We start from the raw sequence: 15,838 nt of genomic DNA, 5'->3' as shown, positions 1-15,838 counted from the left end.
TAATCATATCCCTAATGGATATATATTGTCTGTATGCTCTAAAAAGAACCAGGGTCGCACATAAATCACACCTCTTGATTAACCCTTTTATCATTATTAAGCTTGTCAACATCAGCAAAGACTAACTATTGAAAAATTCAATCATTTCAGTGTACTTACAGCTGAATTTTCTCATCATGTGACCAACTATCCACAAAGCCTCAGTGCCATTAAGAAGTTTTGAGGAATATATTATTTGGTACTGCCAAAAAAACATAATTAAAAGAATGCATGTAAATTATATTTATTTTCTAATTCAACACTTTTTTCTTTTTTTTTTAATGATTATTTCACGTCTAAAGTACAGTTGGGGGAAAAGCAGAACTTACATTATCCCAAAAGGCAGGTTCCAGCACAACCCATGATACACTGACAGAATTCACAGTAAGAAGGCACAGTGGGGTCACACAAACAGAACCCCGCACTACTGCAGAATCTCCTTAATTTCAATAGGGCCCTACCCACATATAATCAGTTACAGAGTCCGCCTATGTGGGAGTAACAACAGTGAGCACAGGACCCGTTCCTCCACACACCTGCAAAAATATTGGGATAAAAAAAAAAAGAAATTCAAATTAGTAACACGCAGCAAAACCTTCTGATAGCCTGTTTTATTACAGCATTTAGCACATAATAAAGGAGTTCCATACATCTTTAAGTTGTACGTTATTTATAGGAATTTTTAGTTCCTTTTTTTTTACAGAATGTTGACTTAAAATTGCTTACAGGCCTTACATGTAGCAGCAGCACATTATGGGAACTTTTACTGATATGTATTTGAAGGAGAAATTTAGATGTATTTTTGATTATTACTTTATAAAAAGCCATTGTCATAGTTGCTTCTTAGTGTTTAAGTCTGCTTAAAATCAGCATACAGGGGAGACAGTGAATTTCTGAGGTCTTCATGATCATGATCCCCCAGCATAGGAGGGATGTGGAGCTCTTGGATCAGGTCCAGGGGAGAGCCACTGAGATGAGGAGAGGGCTGGAGCACCTCTCCTGTGAAGAAAGGTCAAGGGAACTGGGCTTGTTTAGCTTGGAGAAGAGAAGGCTCTGGGGAGACCTCATTGTGGCCTCATAGTACTTGAAGGGAGCATGTAAACAGGAGAGGGAATGGCTGTTTATGAGGGTGGATTGTAATAGGACAAGGGGGAATGGTTTTAAACTGAGACAGGGGAGGTTTAGGTTAGATATTAGGAGGAAGTTTTTCACACAGAGGGTGGTGACGCACTGGAACAGGTTGCCCAAGGAGGCTGTGGATGCCCCATCCCTGGAGGCATTCAAGGCCAGGCTGGATGTGGCTCTGGGCAGCCTGGTCTGCTGGTTGGTGACCCTGCACACAGCAGGGGGTTGAAACTGGATGAGCATTGTGGTCCTTTTCAACCCAGGCCATTCTGTGATTCTGTGATTCTATGAAAACATCTGGCCACATATAGCAGCATTGAAGACTATACTATTTGAAAACACAGGATAAACAGCAGTCAATTTCAGCAGACTAAAAGTGATCTTTTTTAAAGAAAAAATCCCTACAAAAATCAACTGCAATCATTTCCTAAATTTAAGTTCCTACGGAAAACTATTTAAAATGCAGGAAATACAAATGTAATGTTAAACAAATACATACCACCTCTTTGCCATTCACACAAAACTTAACATTTATGATTTGACCTCACTGTTCTTATTAAAAATACATCTATGTTGATCTTTAAAAGGCATTTTATTTTCAGTTGCAGTGCTTTTCTATATCATAAAACATTTACAAACACATTAACTATGGTTTCCAAGAAATAATATTTAACTGGTGACACTGTGCAAGAGCACTGATGATAAAGGATATGAGAACTAGATCCTAGAAACATGCTGAAGACACTTCTTCATTCCTTTAATTTAGATACCATTAAAGAAACAACAATATTTAAAGCTAAGAACACATTAAAGGATCTGACACTCTAACAGAAGAATCAGGAGTTCCATAAAGACAGAATGCAGTCTTTTTTTCTTCTCTACTTTTGTTTTGTTTTGTTTTGTTTTAGCAATCAGTTGTTCTCTTACTGGCTGTGATTTTGTCAAACAGCAGACTTGTAAACAAACAGAAAATGGAGAAGAGTATCACAGTTTTTTGTTCCTTGCCAGGCTTAAAGCTTTTAACTGGGCAGAAGGACAAGCAAAAATTTGAAATCCACATTTCAACATACAAGCATTACAACAAGTTTCAAGGCAGTTGTCTTAGAAGTTATTGAATTTGAAATGTTTCTTCTCCTTTTATTCTCTTTAAAACTTTTGGTTTATATGCATGACTTAAAATGAAAAATTCAACTCTTTTTAAAGATCAGTGCTCCAGCTCTAAACTCTGTTCAAAAAGTGTCTTAAGATATAGAATCACAGAATCATAGAATGGTTTGGGTTGGAAGGGACCTTAAAGATCATGTAGTTCCAACCCTCTGCCATAGGCAGGGACACTTCCCTCTAGACCAAGTTGCTCAAAGCCCCATCCAGCCTGGCCTTGAATGCTTCTCCCATCTAATGTTACATAGAAAAAAATTACAAATACCAGACATCCATCACGTTAGCCTGCTTGAGCCTGCAAGTGTGAACCAACACCTGAGCCTACCTGAATGAGCTGGTACATCTGGCAAGTGTAATGGACCATTTCTTACTGACTGAGAATGAGCAGACTATACTTTTGGGGACAGTCAGTTCTCTAGGAGCCCATGACTACGAAGTTTGGGAAACACTGGCATTATCCAAGATGCAGTGCAATGTGGTAATTTATGCAGCCAGATCCTAATACCGCTTTCTGCCCCGCTGCCTGGCTCCACATCTTTCTCCAATAAGGAAGTTAACAGGAATACAATGCACTGCTCCCAGAGTGCAGATTGTAGGAGAGGTCAGGGACACATAGCTGCAGTCCAAATGACAGTCAGTTTCTGAGAAGAGCTAAAAACACTATTACAAATTTGACACATATCTCAGAGCTGACATTCAAACCATCAAAGAAATGAAATACTGAAAATGCCTCAACAATTCCCTTCTCTGACAAGGATAGGAAAAACACGCATCTAACCTAGGTACAGACCACCATGAAGTTGAAGGATACACGATTGGTTTGGGAGACTGGAAGAGACTGCAAAAACAAGGGTTTCTTTCATGACCAGAAAAGTAACAAAGTCTAGTTACTTCCTAATGTGCTTGCACATGCCCCAAAATACTCGTGGAGCAATCCCAAACTGACATTACCCTGGCTGGATTCCCGCTCCCTCCTAAATAATTTCCCTAAATTTCTTCACAAAACACCAACTTCTCACTACTGGGAGCAACTCACACTGTGACTGTCGGACCAACCAGTGATGCTAATTTGCAAGGCAGCAGGTTGAATGGAATAGAAAATATCCATGCTGAAGCTTTTTCTGTCCTGGGGGCACAAATTTGAGTCATTTTTCTAATCTCATCCACTAAGTTTCATTGAAACTGTAGAAACTTGACCTTGTGACCTCTATCTCTGTATCAAATACGGCTCAAATGAAGCAGTGGATTGAAAAGTTACTGGGAGAAAACTCATTGCTATATATCTTGTTTTATTCAGAAAGTGAGAATGAAAACACAGTTGTATAATCATTGTGAAAACAACTATGAATTTTATGTTATTTACTGTTTTCATTCAGGAGTCACACCACAAACTCAGCTATAACACAACACAGATTTTTACAGGGTGAGAGTATGAAAGAATCCACAGAACAGAGACCGTTTCCATAAAACTGCCTTTGTTTTGTCCCTGTGCAAAGCACCCTAAATATATGTCAATTCATAAAGGTGAAATTTTAACAGAAATACAAATTTATACATATGTTTTGAACTTACCAAGAATGCAGCGGACTGCCCTCCGTGGAGATCCATGCTTCTCTTCCAATTCTGTGTTGTATCTCCCAAGGCTTAAGAAAAGTTCAGTGACACACAGCTTAGTAACAGAACACTGATATTAACTTTAAAGAATCAATCTAGTCAGTGGGTTTTTCTGCTTTGTTTTTCAACGAGTAAGCATAATGGTTATTAAAGAATCACCTTAAAATCCTACTACTGCTACCTGGCTTCCTAACTATCTCAATTTAGAGAATAATTTGTAATAACAAGCAAGTCTCAGTTCCCTTTTTGAAAAATGCCACCCACTGTGCTCTTCATAGCCTTTCTATTGCTCTAGAGACAAAGAATAGTCAGCATAGCAAAGTTAATAGAAAATTGGACATTACAGGACAGGTTAGAAGGAAACAATGTGAACAGGACCAGAAGTGAAAACGACTTAACAAAAAAGGGATGGAATAAAAGAAACAACGTTACTTTCTTAGCAGAGTAATAAAAATGGGATTTTCAGAACCATCCAACTTCTATTGAAGTAAAAGAATTACATCAATTCCAAATATGCTTTTAGAAAACCTTTAAGCCACTTATCTTTAAGCATTTAACTTTAAGCATATGGAGTATCTAAACTCTGCTCAGCTAAACAACTGAAGTGCTTAAATTTAAAAAACAAATGTAAATCATCTTGAAACCATTCACTCCTTTTGTAATACCAAGCTTGCATACAGATCCGAGCCCCAACTCCTTACCCTGCTTACATGCTGACTCACACTTGGGCTGAATCCAGCCTATTGGTTCTCAGATAGGCAAACCCAAGTACAAAACGTGAGGGACTAAAGTGCATTCAGACTTCTCTCTTACAAGCTGGCCTCGTGCAAGTATTATGACTTAGGTACGTGATTAATTGTTTGGTGAAGCAGAGCGCTAATAATTGAATGCTTAAAGTTAATTCTGGAAATGGATTTCAAAAAGAAAACTAAAGAAAGTGCCCGAGAAAGAAAAAAAGAAACTGAAAATTAAATCAGGATTAAAAATAAATGACCTCTGGGTTATATCTCAGTGCACTCTGCCTGAAAACTGCTGCTTCTTTTTGGCTTAAGTATTAAATCTCATTTTTTAATATGCAAAATGGTAACTAACTTTGACAAAGGTTAAATTAGTTCAGTGTTTGATGACAGTACTGTAGTAATTCTTAACACAGAGTTAAGAAGTCATTCGGTTATTGGTATAAAGGGCTCACCATTTCTTCTGCCTTGTAAACACACCTGAGCTTCCAGTCCTGCTTTGGTAGAGAGCAGGGTGAGGGTTAATAGCCAATATTCCAATCTCTGTGGTAGCAATCATAAATGGAGGAGGAAATGTGGAGATCGTAAGCTGCTAGTAGGGTTCTGCCCCTTTTACTCCTTACTCTACAACACAGTTACTGGAGGAAAACATAAATTGAGCCACTGAAATCAAAACAGTGAACCAACAAAGTTCAGGGACATCTCTCAGCATCCTGTGAACTTCTGGTCATTGTGATCTGCCTCCTAAACTGCAGATCATTGTATACACCGTTATTTTAAGCTGTCACCTCTCTAAACTACCAGGAAGCCAGTACCAGTGCTTAACAGTCACATTCTCATGTCCTCTCCTGCTACTAATATTCCACCCTTCACATACAGCTATAAAAAAGGAAATTCTCTCTTTTTAAAATGCATGCATAATAATCCCATGTGTAAAAATCATTACTTAGTGTTGGTATGGAGCTAGAGCAAGGGTTGAAGACCTGACTAAGGCAGTGAGTTACTGAAAGAATTAGTTCCTCTCTAGATTCAGTTCCCTTCTCACAAAATGGTTAAACACAATAACGTTTTGTTCCTTTTATGAGAATCATGAGCATTACTAAAATTTTATAAACGTTTTGAAGCTCAGATTTCAAAATTTCCCAGAAATTAGGAAACTAGAGAAGCAAATGAACAATTTACATCACGCTGTCTTAAAAGAAATGAATTGAACAGCATAAAAGCAAACAAATTAGTGCTAGCTAAAGCATTTCCAGACTTCTCACTCCTGTACTAATTTCAGTAGCTTTTCAATTAAATGCAGGAATACATATTTGCAAAGTCTGAGTTTCAGTCTTTCCAACAATTCTGCATATCCGAGCTGTGCTGCACTGATTGGTGGTGCTGATAGAAATTCTCCTATGGACACAGCTGAGCACATGCACAGGACTAAGGCTAAATCAAGTAATAAAAAAATAGCTCATAAATTCAGTGTATCTCTAACAATTATTTGGAAAAGTCCAGGATGGATAAGGAGATGATAAAGCTTGAGAAAGTAACAAGCGAAATAGCGGGTGGGAAGGTGAGAAATCAGGTTCTGGCCCCAGCAATTACCCTACCAAAACCAATCTAACTTTAATGCCAGTTAAATAACAGAATTGATACCAAGAAAAAAAAAAAATAATAGAGCATCCCCTCAATAATTTATAGCCCTGAGAACCACACTTATTTTCTCACCATTTGATGAGTCCTCTTCATGTAAGGCCAAAGTTCGTGGGTGCTGTGGAGAAGATCACTTGGCAACTGCTCTGCTGTAATTAATCCATAAAGAATGGGCTTCAGTTTTCACAGATAACGAACCAGCACATTTCACAACCACTAACATGCAGAAGAATTTTTACAATGTTTAGAAGTTACAGCGAGGCCGATTTAGCAAAACTTCACCACAGAACCTAAGTGTAATAGCAAATGTTTCCCGAGGCCTCAAGGATATGTTCTTTATGGGTCAGGCCTATGGCTGTGTTAGAGTCAATACTGTCAGGTCTTAAGAAAAGCATCGTAAGCCCAACCTTTGGATTATACCAGCTGCCTTTATGCTGTGTGAAGCATCTTAGACACTGGGGGCAAAAAAAATATATAGGGAATTTAATAAAGCAGATGTACGTCCTAATCTAGCACATACTTCCTACAGTCCTTAATACCAAGAGAAGGATCCCTAGATCAGCTCTCAAATGGCAAATTCAGAACTTTGTTTTCACTGCCATTGCAGTCTAATGACTGTACAATAACAAATGGTGCACACTTCGGTCCTTGCTACATGACAACCTGAAATGGCATAAGCAATGAATTCCAAATCCTATGTTTGTCAGGATACATCAGAGACTTAATGACCACAGAAAGAAGCAGAAAAGTCAAAAATGAAAGGAGATGTTCAACTATAGAGTAGATTATCAAGCAGAAACTTAATAATTTAGTACCAAACTTTCAGAAGAGGTTTGAGGGGAGGCCTTGGTAAATCTCTAACAGGGATCCAGCAAAGAAGGCTGGATAAGCACCAAAAGCAAGGCAGGGCTTAAATTAGAAAAATTTAAAAAAAAAAAAAAGTTGGAATTTCCCCTGGCTATGCACACATATGCCATACCAAAACAGGGAACCCAAATAATAAGTTGATGTGCAATTACTTGAAAATGTTATTATAACTGCTCCATGTTGGATGTACCTTGGTGGCCTCCATTTGGTGCAACTCACTTAGCAGCTGGACCAGAAGAGAATGGAATAATATGCAAGTACCCAGGCAGACCAAAGAATCCAGCTACACAGTTACACAGTAATGACACAATGCCAGTTTTCATTACAACAAATTCCTCTAATCCTCACGGTTGTAAAATAAATCTTAAAAACACATAGCAAGGTAATTTGCAAAGTAATGCGTGCCTGGGTCAAAAGACGGCCTCCAGCTTTCTAACCACCCCTGACGAGCTGGGAGCTCCTGTGCCATTCAGGGAGATCAGTACCTTGCTTTGGTTGTGTGACCTCACAGACAGATCCTGGCAGTTTGGTATATCCAAGTGTGATGCTTGTTCCATATAGGGAACTCCCAAGTATAGGAAGCCAGAGGGAATGTCATCTCAGTGGTGTATGTGAATTTGGGGGTGAATTCCCCCCGAAAGTCCCTCTCTTCCACCTAATACTGATTTTCTATAGAACTTTAAATGACAGATTTAGGGTCTCCAGATCCTCCAAGGCCTAAATCCAGGTTTCCCAAAGAAATGCCTGGGTCTCCAGATTACAGCCTCGTGTCAGCTGTTTCCCTTACCTGACACAAGAGAATTTACACAACTAGGGGAAAAAGCTAACATTTATAGAGATACACTTTCTCAAGAGCTGGAGCAAGTCAGTGGGATGAATACACCCAAGAGCTAAGGGCCATCAGGAGCCCAACCAACCACATAGTGCTTGGAGAACAAAATACATGACTTTGACCTTGCCTCACTACTGTAAACACACAATACATATATTGAAAAAAAAAGACAGATAAACTCAAAACATTCAACTGCACACGCTCCTCCCCCTGGCAACAGGAGAGCAGATAACATGACAAATGCTGGCCATGTCATGTTACAGCAGTGAAAGACTCTCTGAGAACGTAATGACACTCTGAGTAGAAGCGCCTACAGTGGGGGATTGGCTCTGCCAGGAGGTGTGCAGGTTGTGCTTCAGTGAGGAATGTGTGAGGAAGAGATTGCAGCACAGAAACTGCAGCTCTGCCCTCTATTAGCTGCCACAGCAGACAGGACTTCCACCGTTCTGATGAGCCTACGTTATCTGGAAAGGAAATCTGATCTAAAGAGCTGACATCGCTTTTGTTGAGGTTCAAAATCCCTCTCCCGTGCCTTCTGTCCTCAGCTGTGCCCCTGCTGTGACTCCTTGGCTTTGCCAGTCACTGAGGAAACGAGCTGACAATCCTCTCCCAGATGCTGCAGCCAGAGAGTGCAATACCCACCTCGTATTGCAGGGGCTGTTAGACAACAGTGACTGCCCTTCCTCTCTGTTAAATATTTAACCATCCTGATCCTAAAATTATGATATTGTGCATTATTTAGCTACAATCCTGGAGATATGGGCAGATGATGCAAACCGAGACTATTGCACTGGGTTTACGCTTCGTGCAGCCCTAAGTCATACTGAGAGCAGTGATTGTGTAATACGACTTCCAGCTTAAGTTTGGAACAGGGGCATAATGAAGCACAGAACCACACACAGGATTGGGCCTGTGTGTGTCTGCGAGCACGTAAGGGATAGCAGCGGTGCAGAAACTTCACTGCTACTAGAAATCCTAATGAAACCTCAGAAAAGCCATTTGAGAGGACAATAGTGTGATCTGTATAAGAGAATACCACATCCTATCTGCTAGATCTTATTTCTGCATCATGGTTGGGAAAAAAAATGGGTGCAAATATCAACTAGAATCATTTTCGGGCAAAACTATATGCAATCTAAATACAGACTAATGGTATCGGCAGCACTGTATTTTTTATATATTTTTTCAGTGCTCTAATTGCTATTTCTACCACCAAATCCTGCTTTTGTGGGCACAAAAAAAAAAAAAAAAAAAATCCAAGCCGTTGGCTGCCGTTCCGTTCAGTGCTTATTGAAAACTTCACTCGGGGCAGTTTTAATCAGCTAAGCCTGAAAGTGTAAATATACAGCCAATCATTTATACTCAAAAAAAAGAAAAAAAAAAGAAAAAAGAAAAAAAAAAAAAAAAAAGAAAAAGACGTGAGGAAAGACCAGTTCCTTTTTTTTTTTTCTTTTTTTGCTGAGAACTTGCTTTGAAGAAAAAAAAAAAAAAAAAAAAAAAAAAGAGTTGGCTCTATAGTGATCCCGAGCTTCGGAGCTGAGGCGCAAGCAGCCGCACACGGGCGCGCTATCAGCGTGCGGTGTCTCACGCACCGCTCGGCGCTCAGCCGGCAGCCCCGGGATCGCGTGTTTCTGACCGGCAGCGCACTTCTCGTAGCCATGACGGTCTGAGCGAGCCCGGCAGCTCGGAGCTCCGTGCGTCGGTCGGTTAGGGAAAGAAAAAAAAAGAAAAAAGAAAAAAAAGGCAACGAGCGAGAAGAGAGTGAGAGCGCGGGCCTGGGAGCGGCGGTGCGCGGCGTCCGCTGCTCTCTCCCTCCCGCAGAGGGAAGCCCGGCGCCGGGGCTGAGGCGGACCCGTCGCAGCCTCACGTCAAGTGCAGAGGTCCGGAGCGCCTCCATCTCGCTTCCCCCCTCCGCCAAATGGGGCTGCGAGCGCGGGCCGAGCTCCGTCCGCTACCTGACGGCTCGGCACGGCTCCGGGGGGGCGGCGTGAAAATGAAAGTTCGCCTCTTCCCCCCCCCCACCCCCATCCTCCCCGCCCCGCGTCCCCGCAGCGCTATTTTTTTTCAAACCGGCTCTGCGCGGGGCCCGGCCCGCACGGCTCGGCCCGCAGCGTCTCCGGGCGGGGCGGCGGGGGGGACCTGAGCGCGGGGTCCCGCGGGGAGGGATGGGGGTAGCGGGGGGAAAAGCACCGCCGCGTGGAGCACCCCCCCTTCCCCGCGGCCCCTTTACCTTGACAGCCGGCGGCGCTCCCCGTCCCTCCGTCCCCTCGCTCCGTCCCTCAGCACCGCGCCCGCCGGGTGACATTTCCCTCCCCCCTCCCTTTCCTCCCCCCCCACTCCCCCCCCCCATCGGTGGCGGTTGGGTCGGCAGCGCGGGAGCGCGCGCTGAGCGAGGCGGGCGTGGAGCGCGCGCGGGCGGGAGGGGGGGGAAGGAGGGGGAGGGGCGCGCTGTCAGCCCTCGCCGCGTCCGTAAGCGCCGCTCGCTCAGCCCGGGCCGCGCGCCCCCCCACCCCCCCCCCTCCATTCCCGGCATGCCCCAGGGCGCGGGGCCGGCCCTAACGAATTTGAATGAAGAGCCCTGCTCTTTCGGCGCCATTTTCGAGTGATGCCCGATCGCATCGCTGCCGCGGGGGAGCCGCGCAGAGCGCGGCCGCTGCTGAAAGCCGCTTCGCTCCGCCGCCGGCCCTCGCGTTCCTCTCTCCCCCTCCCCGCCGCGCTCCGGAGCGGTGCCACGGGCGGTAAGAGCCGGGGGGAGCGGGCGGGGGGCGGCTGTGTCAAGCGGCGCTCAGCGCGGGGAGCGGCCGGAGGAGGAGGGGGGGGATGGGGAATGGGGTACGGCGCGGTGCCCGCTGTGACAGCCCCATCTCTTGCCCGCACCGCGGGGTGCGGCGCTCGGGACGCGGCTCCCCCCGCCAACCCCCCCCCCCCTCCTTCCCCCCCCCGCGCCGCGCATCGCCCCCGCTGCTCTCTTTCTCCGCTCTCTGCTGTGTTTTCGTAACCCGGATTAATGCCCCTCGCGCTTTTTCTTCACCCACCTCCACCCCCCCCTCCTTCCCCCCCAGAAAAAAAGCATAACCTTCGCTTTCAGCCCCCTTCCCTCCATTCCCCCCCCCGCATCCCTCCCCCTCCCGTGTCAGCAGCACATTAACTTCTCCCCGCTCCCCGCCCGCTGCCGCCCCCCCTCCCCCATCCCCCCCGCCGCTCCGTTACCCCGAGCCGTGGATGGCCGCTCCTCTTCCCCGGCGGTGTCCCCCTTTCCCTCCCCCCTACCCCCCCCTCCGGACCCCTGGGCCCGGCCCGACGCTGCCCATTCACCTCCTCCTCTCCGCCTCCGGAGCGCTCCGCTCTGTCACCCGGCCGCCGTTCGTCATTGGCTCTGCTATTTTTTGGTGCCTGTTTCCATGTCACCCCTCGGCGGATCGCGATAGGCGATGAGCGGCTGCGAACGGCGCTCCGTGACACCGCCGCGCATCTCGCCGCCTCCCCCCCCCGCTCCGCACCCTTTCTCAATCCGCGGTTCGGAGCCGCTGGGATGCGGCCGGGCTCGGCCCCGCGCATCGCATCGCCCCGCGCCGGGGGCGGGCAGCGCTGCGGGAGCGGAGCGCGGCGGCGGCGCCTTAAAGCGAAACGCAAAAGTTCGCCTCTCCCTTTTCCCTCCGTCCCTCCCTCCGTCGCGGGGCTGAAGGTATTTCGCGTGTCACGCAGGAATCCCCGCCGCTTCGCTCGGCTCCCCCGAGCGCGGGGCGCGCACCGCACTTTCCCAGCGCCGCTTTTTCCCGTTGAGAGCCGCTGCGCTCCGCCGGTTGTCCCTCGCTGCCCCGATGGCCGCGAAACGCGGCGGGCTCTCGCTAGCATCGCAATCTCGGCGTCTCTGCCGCGACGCGGCCACTCGTTACAGTACATTCGCGTCGCGGCTCGGGGAGCGTTTTTAGCGGCGAGCATGGGAATGCGTGCCGGGCCGCCTCGTCGGGCCGCGCTCTCCGCAGGGATGAGGGCTCGAGGAGCGGCGGCACCCGGCAGCCGTCTGCCCACCGGCACCGACTTTCGCTTTCAGGAGCTCGGCGTCCTGCCCCGCTCGGTGCCGCACAGGTGCGGGGCGTTCTTCCACACCGCTCGCCCGGCGTCTGTCCGCAGCCCGCGGTTCGTTCCCGTTTCTCATTGAAATGAAAGCCCGTGCCCTGCGCCAGCTGGGCTCTGTCGCACCATCGTTCCTTTTGGCTTTCTTATTTCTCGAGCTGCACCGTTTCCATATTTTATAATTACATAAAGGTGGGTGTGGCTAAAATGAAAGCAGTAAGCGATCTAATATCGATACGCGGGCTGTGGAAATTAGGTTTTCCTTCCTTGTATTTGACATGCTCCTCATTTTGAGACACTTGGGGAGGGGGGTGGGGGGGAACCGTGTAGCTTCAATGGACCCTTGAGGAACTGCTTGCATTTTTCACCTCAGTTAAAACGTCAAACATTAACTGGATGGTTTGGCCCTGCAGAAGGCACATTTGGAGGAAATATCAAATGTGCTTCAAGATCGAAACCTGTGTATTTACACGATGGCGATAACTGAAAGCTGAACTTCTGTGCTTAGTGGTGTTTCTTCGCTGTGCCGTGCACTGCGTACACATACTTTCTTATTTTTTTTATTTTTTTTTTCAGACTTTTTTTTTAAATCTCAGCTGTCAGAAAAGCATCCAAATAAGCTTCTCTTGCCCTCTTAATTTTTTGGTAATTTTTTGGTAATTTTTTAACATTTTTTTTTGCTGTTTTTTCAATAGCCTGGTGCCGAGAAAAACCCAACCAAGTTGCACTGAAAGTTTCCAAGAGGTGCATTCTCTTTTCAGAGAGAGAAACCTTGTGCAGCTTGGAGCAACTGTGCTTTTTGTAATGCTGAGGAGCAGCAGCAATGGGAAGGTGTGGGGCTGTGGGCAGCGTGTTGCAGTGTGGGGCACGGTTAGGCTGTGTGTATGGTCACAAGGTGTGCGAGGTGCTTTTGCTGCTTGGTCATCGATTGGGGTTTTGTGTGGTTTTTTTTTTCCTTTTTTTTTTTTTTTTTTTTTGCTTGGCTTTTGGAATTCTGGGCTTGTTCCTGCTCCATCCAAAGCACAGCGTCACAGGAGGGATTTTGCTCCTGAGCTGTGGGCTGCGTTTCCTTAATTCTCCCAGTGCTAATGAATCAGGATGTGAGCAGAGTGCAGCCGGGGCTGCAGGCACTGCCTGTCAGTGTGAGCACTAGGGGAAGGTGCACAGCCCATCCCTCCCAAAGGGCACAGCTGCCCAACAGGTGTATGGCACTGCTGTCTATTTGAGTGAGCTGCACCCAGAGCTCTCACCTAACAGCGAGCACTGCTGCTACAGCAGCCTGCTGCTTTTCAGTTGCACTGGGAAACAATTACCTACTGAGCACCTCCGTGTCCTACCAATATTCTGTAGATACTTCGTTTGATAGCTCCATCATCTGTCTGTGCCCAGAGGCCCCTTAGCTCTCATCGCAGCAATTTACATTTATTAAAGTTGTCAAAAGTACAGTGCAGCTTGGCCTTGTCCTGCCTGGGGAGGAAATGGGAGATTGCACTGTGCCGTTCTCTGTACCAGCAAGGAAATATTTTTATATATATATATATATATATATATATATATATTATTTTTTTAAATAAAAATAGCTTTGTGTACTCTTAAGTCTCCTTCCACAGATGTGCTGTTTGTACTTATTTATATAGAAATAAATGTACACATATATACATATTCTGAACACTTAACATTTAACACTGGAACCTGATACCAAAATGATGATTTTTTTTTTTTTTTTTTCCTATCACCACTAACACTGGGGAAGTGTTGCTTGCCCACGTTTCTCGTGTATATACTCTGACTCTTCACACAGCTTTTTTTTTTTTTTTTTTTTTTTTTTTTTTTTTTTTTTTGTTATTTAATAGAACTGGTGATGTACTCTAAGGCAGGAGGACTGAAGATGTGTCCCACAGATGTGAGGGGGGACGTGATGCAGAGGGGAGGTGTGTGGCATGGATTCCCGATGCTTCATTTCCTTCAGTCAAAATGCTGCTTTGCCATTTTATTTATTTATTTTGCAAATTATTGGCAGGAGCTAGGTAGGATTTTTTTACTTTTTTTTTTTTTTTTTTTTAGGTAACTGTGTGTTAATGCACAACAAGCAGGAGAAGTTAGGCTTAGCGGGGGAAATAGTATTTTTGAAATTACCCTAAATTTGGATGCTGGGCAGTATCAGAAATGGTTACAATGAGCTAGGTAGAATAATCCCTGCCTATTGTTTAATGGGGTGTGAGGCAGTGTCTGTGCTGAAATTCTTTTTTAACCCTTTGCTGCAAATCCTAAAAGCAGTCCAGCTGCAGTGTGAGGAGCTGTGCCTGTTCCTGGGGCAGAGTGGGAGCGGGGCTGGGGGGCAGCTCTCAGCTCAGCCCCTGTGCTGCTGCTGTGCTCAGGGGCAGCAGGGAGAGCAGCCAACACCTGGCAGTTTTTTACTTTAATATTAGCATCTAATCATATTTTAGCACATCATCTCTTAAAAAAATTAAAAAAAAGTTATCTTTACAGCGAATATTAATGACTTTGTGTAATTCTAAGCACTTCTTCCTATCTCGGCAATGCTGTTGCCAGTGTGTGAGGATGGCCTCCTCGTAGGCACACACACATTCATTGCCACATACACAGAACAGGAGAAAAATGTCAATTCTGTACATTGAGCTCCTATTTTGTAAAAACTTTCCCAATGTGTTGCTCTGAGATGATACTATGCTTACAGCTGAAAAATAGCTGTGACTCGCAGGGATGGTTGTTAATGTCTGAAGGAAACCACTGTTAGAAGAAGAGGATAAAAAGTGACTTTTTGGTTTGTTTTCAAAAACTGTAATGAGTGTATCCACAGTAAATGGATTATTAATAAACTTTTCAACGTCTGATCTAGCTGCAACTAATTATTTTATTTAGTGTGAGCTGAAATTCACAGGAAGGTCTCAGCTGAGAAGGAGATAATTACACTCGGCTGAGGGCTCCAGCCTCTGTTTTCGTAGAAGGTGCTTTTCTGTGAGCTTGCTTTCAGTATTAGCTTGAAGGATATTAAATCTTAATATAAGCGTGGGGAGGGAATTTTGAGAAGCATTTTTGTGTTATTGGTTGAAGAGCAGAAACTTTTATTTTCACTGATCCTTCCCATAATTTTTTTTTTTTTTTTTTTTTTTTTAAATAAGGCAAATTTTCTGTTCTGATTAAAGCAGAGTGCTTATCAGAGCTCTACAACTATGGGGATTTTTTTTAGGATTTTTCTGGACTACGATGAAGGAATAAAGGGCAAAATGATGGGGCACGTTTGTGAGCAGGTGAGCTGAGCGAGGCAGCTGCTGCCACGTTTGTTGGGCACTGCATGTGTCATGTCCTGCTATCTGCAGTGAGAAAAGCTCCAATAAGTGGAAGGATGTGGCTGTGTGGATGCACTGCTTCCTGCAGTAGATACCTGATACAGTTATTCCCTCTATCAGGTTATGTTTTGTTCTTACCTGAATATTGTCTTGGCCAATTTCTTTTTTTTTCTTTTTTTTTCTTTTTTTTTTTTTTTTAGTTTTATTTTTTCCTCTTCCCAATATGCTTTTAAATTTTTGCTGGGAGAGCATTAGATGACTCTACAGTTTCTCTTACACCTTCTAAAGCAGCTAGTATTTGCGCAGCTACGTTTTAACGAACGTAGCAGTGGTAACTGCCCTTGAAGAGAAGCAGCTGAAGCTCCTTCAGGAAAAAACGTGCGAAGTTCAACCCTGCTCAGTCAGCAGCACCGTCTGGGGAGTGTGGCAGCAGT

At 45.1% G+C, this 15,838-nt stretch overlaps 2 long non-coding RNA genes across 34 annotated transcripts in view; one reads left to right on the top strand and one right to left on the bottom strand.

Annotated features, from left to right (window-relative positions):
- The window catches only part of LOC128071672 (uncharacterized), a 67,826-nt gene extending 56,555 nt beyond the window's left edge, over positions 1 to 11,271 (bottom strand). For 13 of the 26 annotated variants that reach the window (XR_008201940.1, XR_008201941.1, XR_008201945.1 and 10 more), the window contains exons 1-5: positions 10,247 to 10,366; positions 6,393 to 6,466; positions 3,898 to 3,968; positions 369 to 575; positions 160 to 241 (exon numbers count right to left, since the gene is read on the bottom strand). This is a non-coding gene — a long non-coding RNA (uncharacterized LOC128071672). Of the gene's footprint in view, positions 1 to 159; positions 242 to 368; positions 576 to 3,897; positions 3,969 to 6,392; positions 6,467 to 10,246; positions 10,367 to 11,226 lie in introns of those variants that run through there. The other 13 variants (XR_008201935.1, XR_008201947.1, XR_008201946.1 and 10 more) reach the window with 5 other exon arrangements.
- Positions 1 to 15,838, top strand: part of LOC128071673 (uncharacterized) — an 87,649-nt gene that overhangs the window by 36,903 nt on the left and 34,908 nt on the right. The window lies entirely within an intron of this gene.

The sequence above is a fragment of the Tympanuchus pallidicinctus genome, unplaced genomic scaffold (genome assembly GCF_026119805.1).
Source record: "Tympanuchus pallidicinctus isolate F22 unplaced genomic scaffold, pur_lepc_1.0 scaffold6, whole genome shotgun sequence".
NCBI lineage: Eukaryota > Metazoa > Chordata > Aves > Galliformes > Phasianidae > Tympanuchus > Tympanuchus pallidicinctus.
This window is presented reverse-complemented; position numbering and strand designations above follow the sequence as displayed.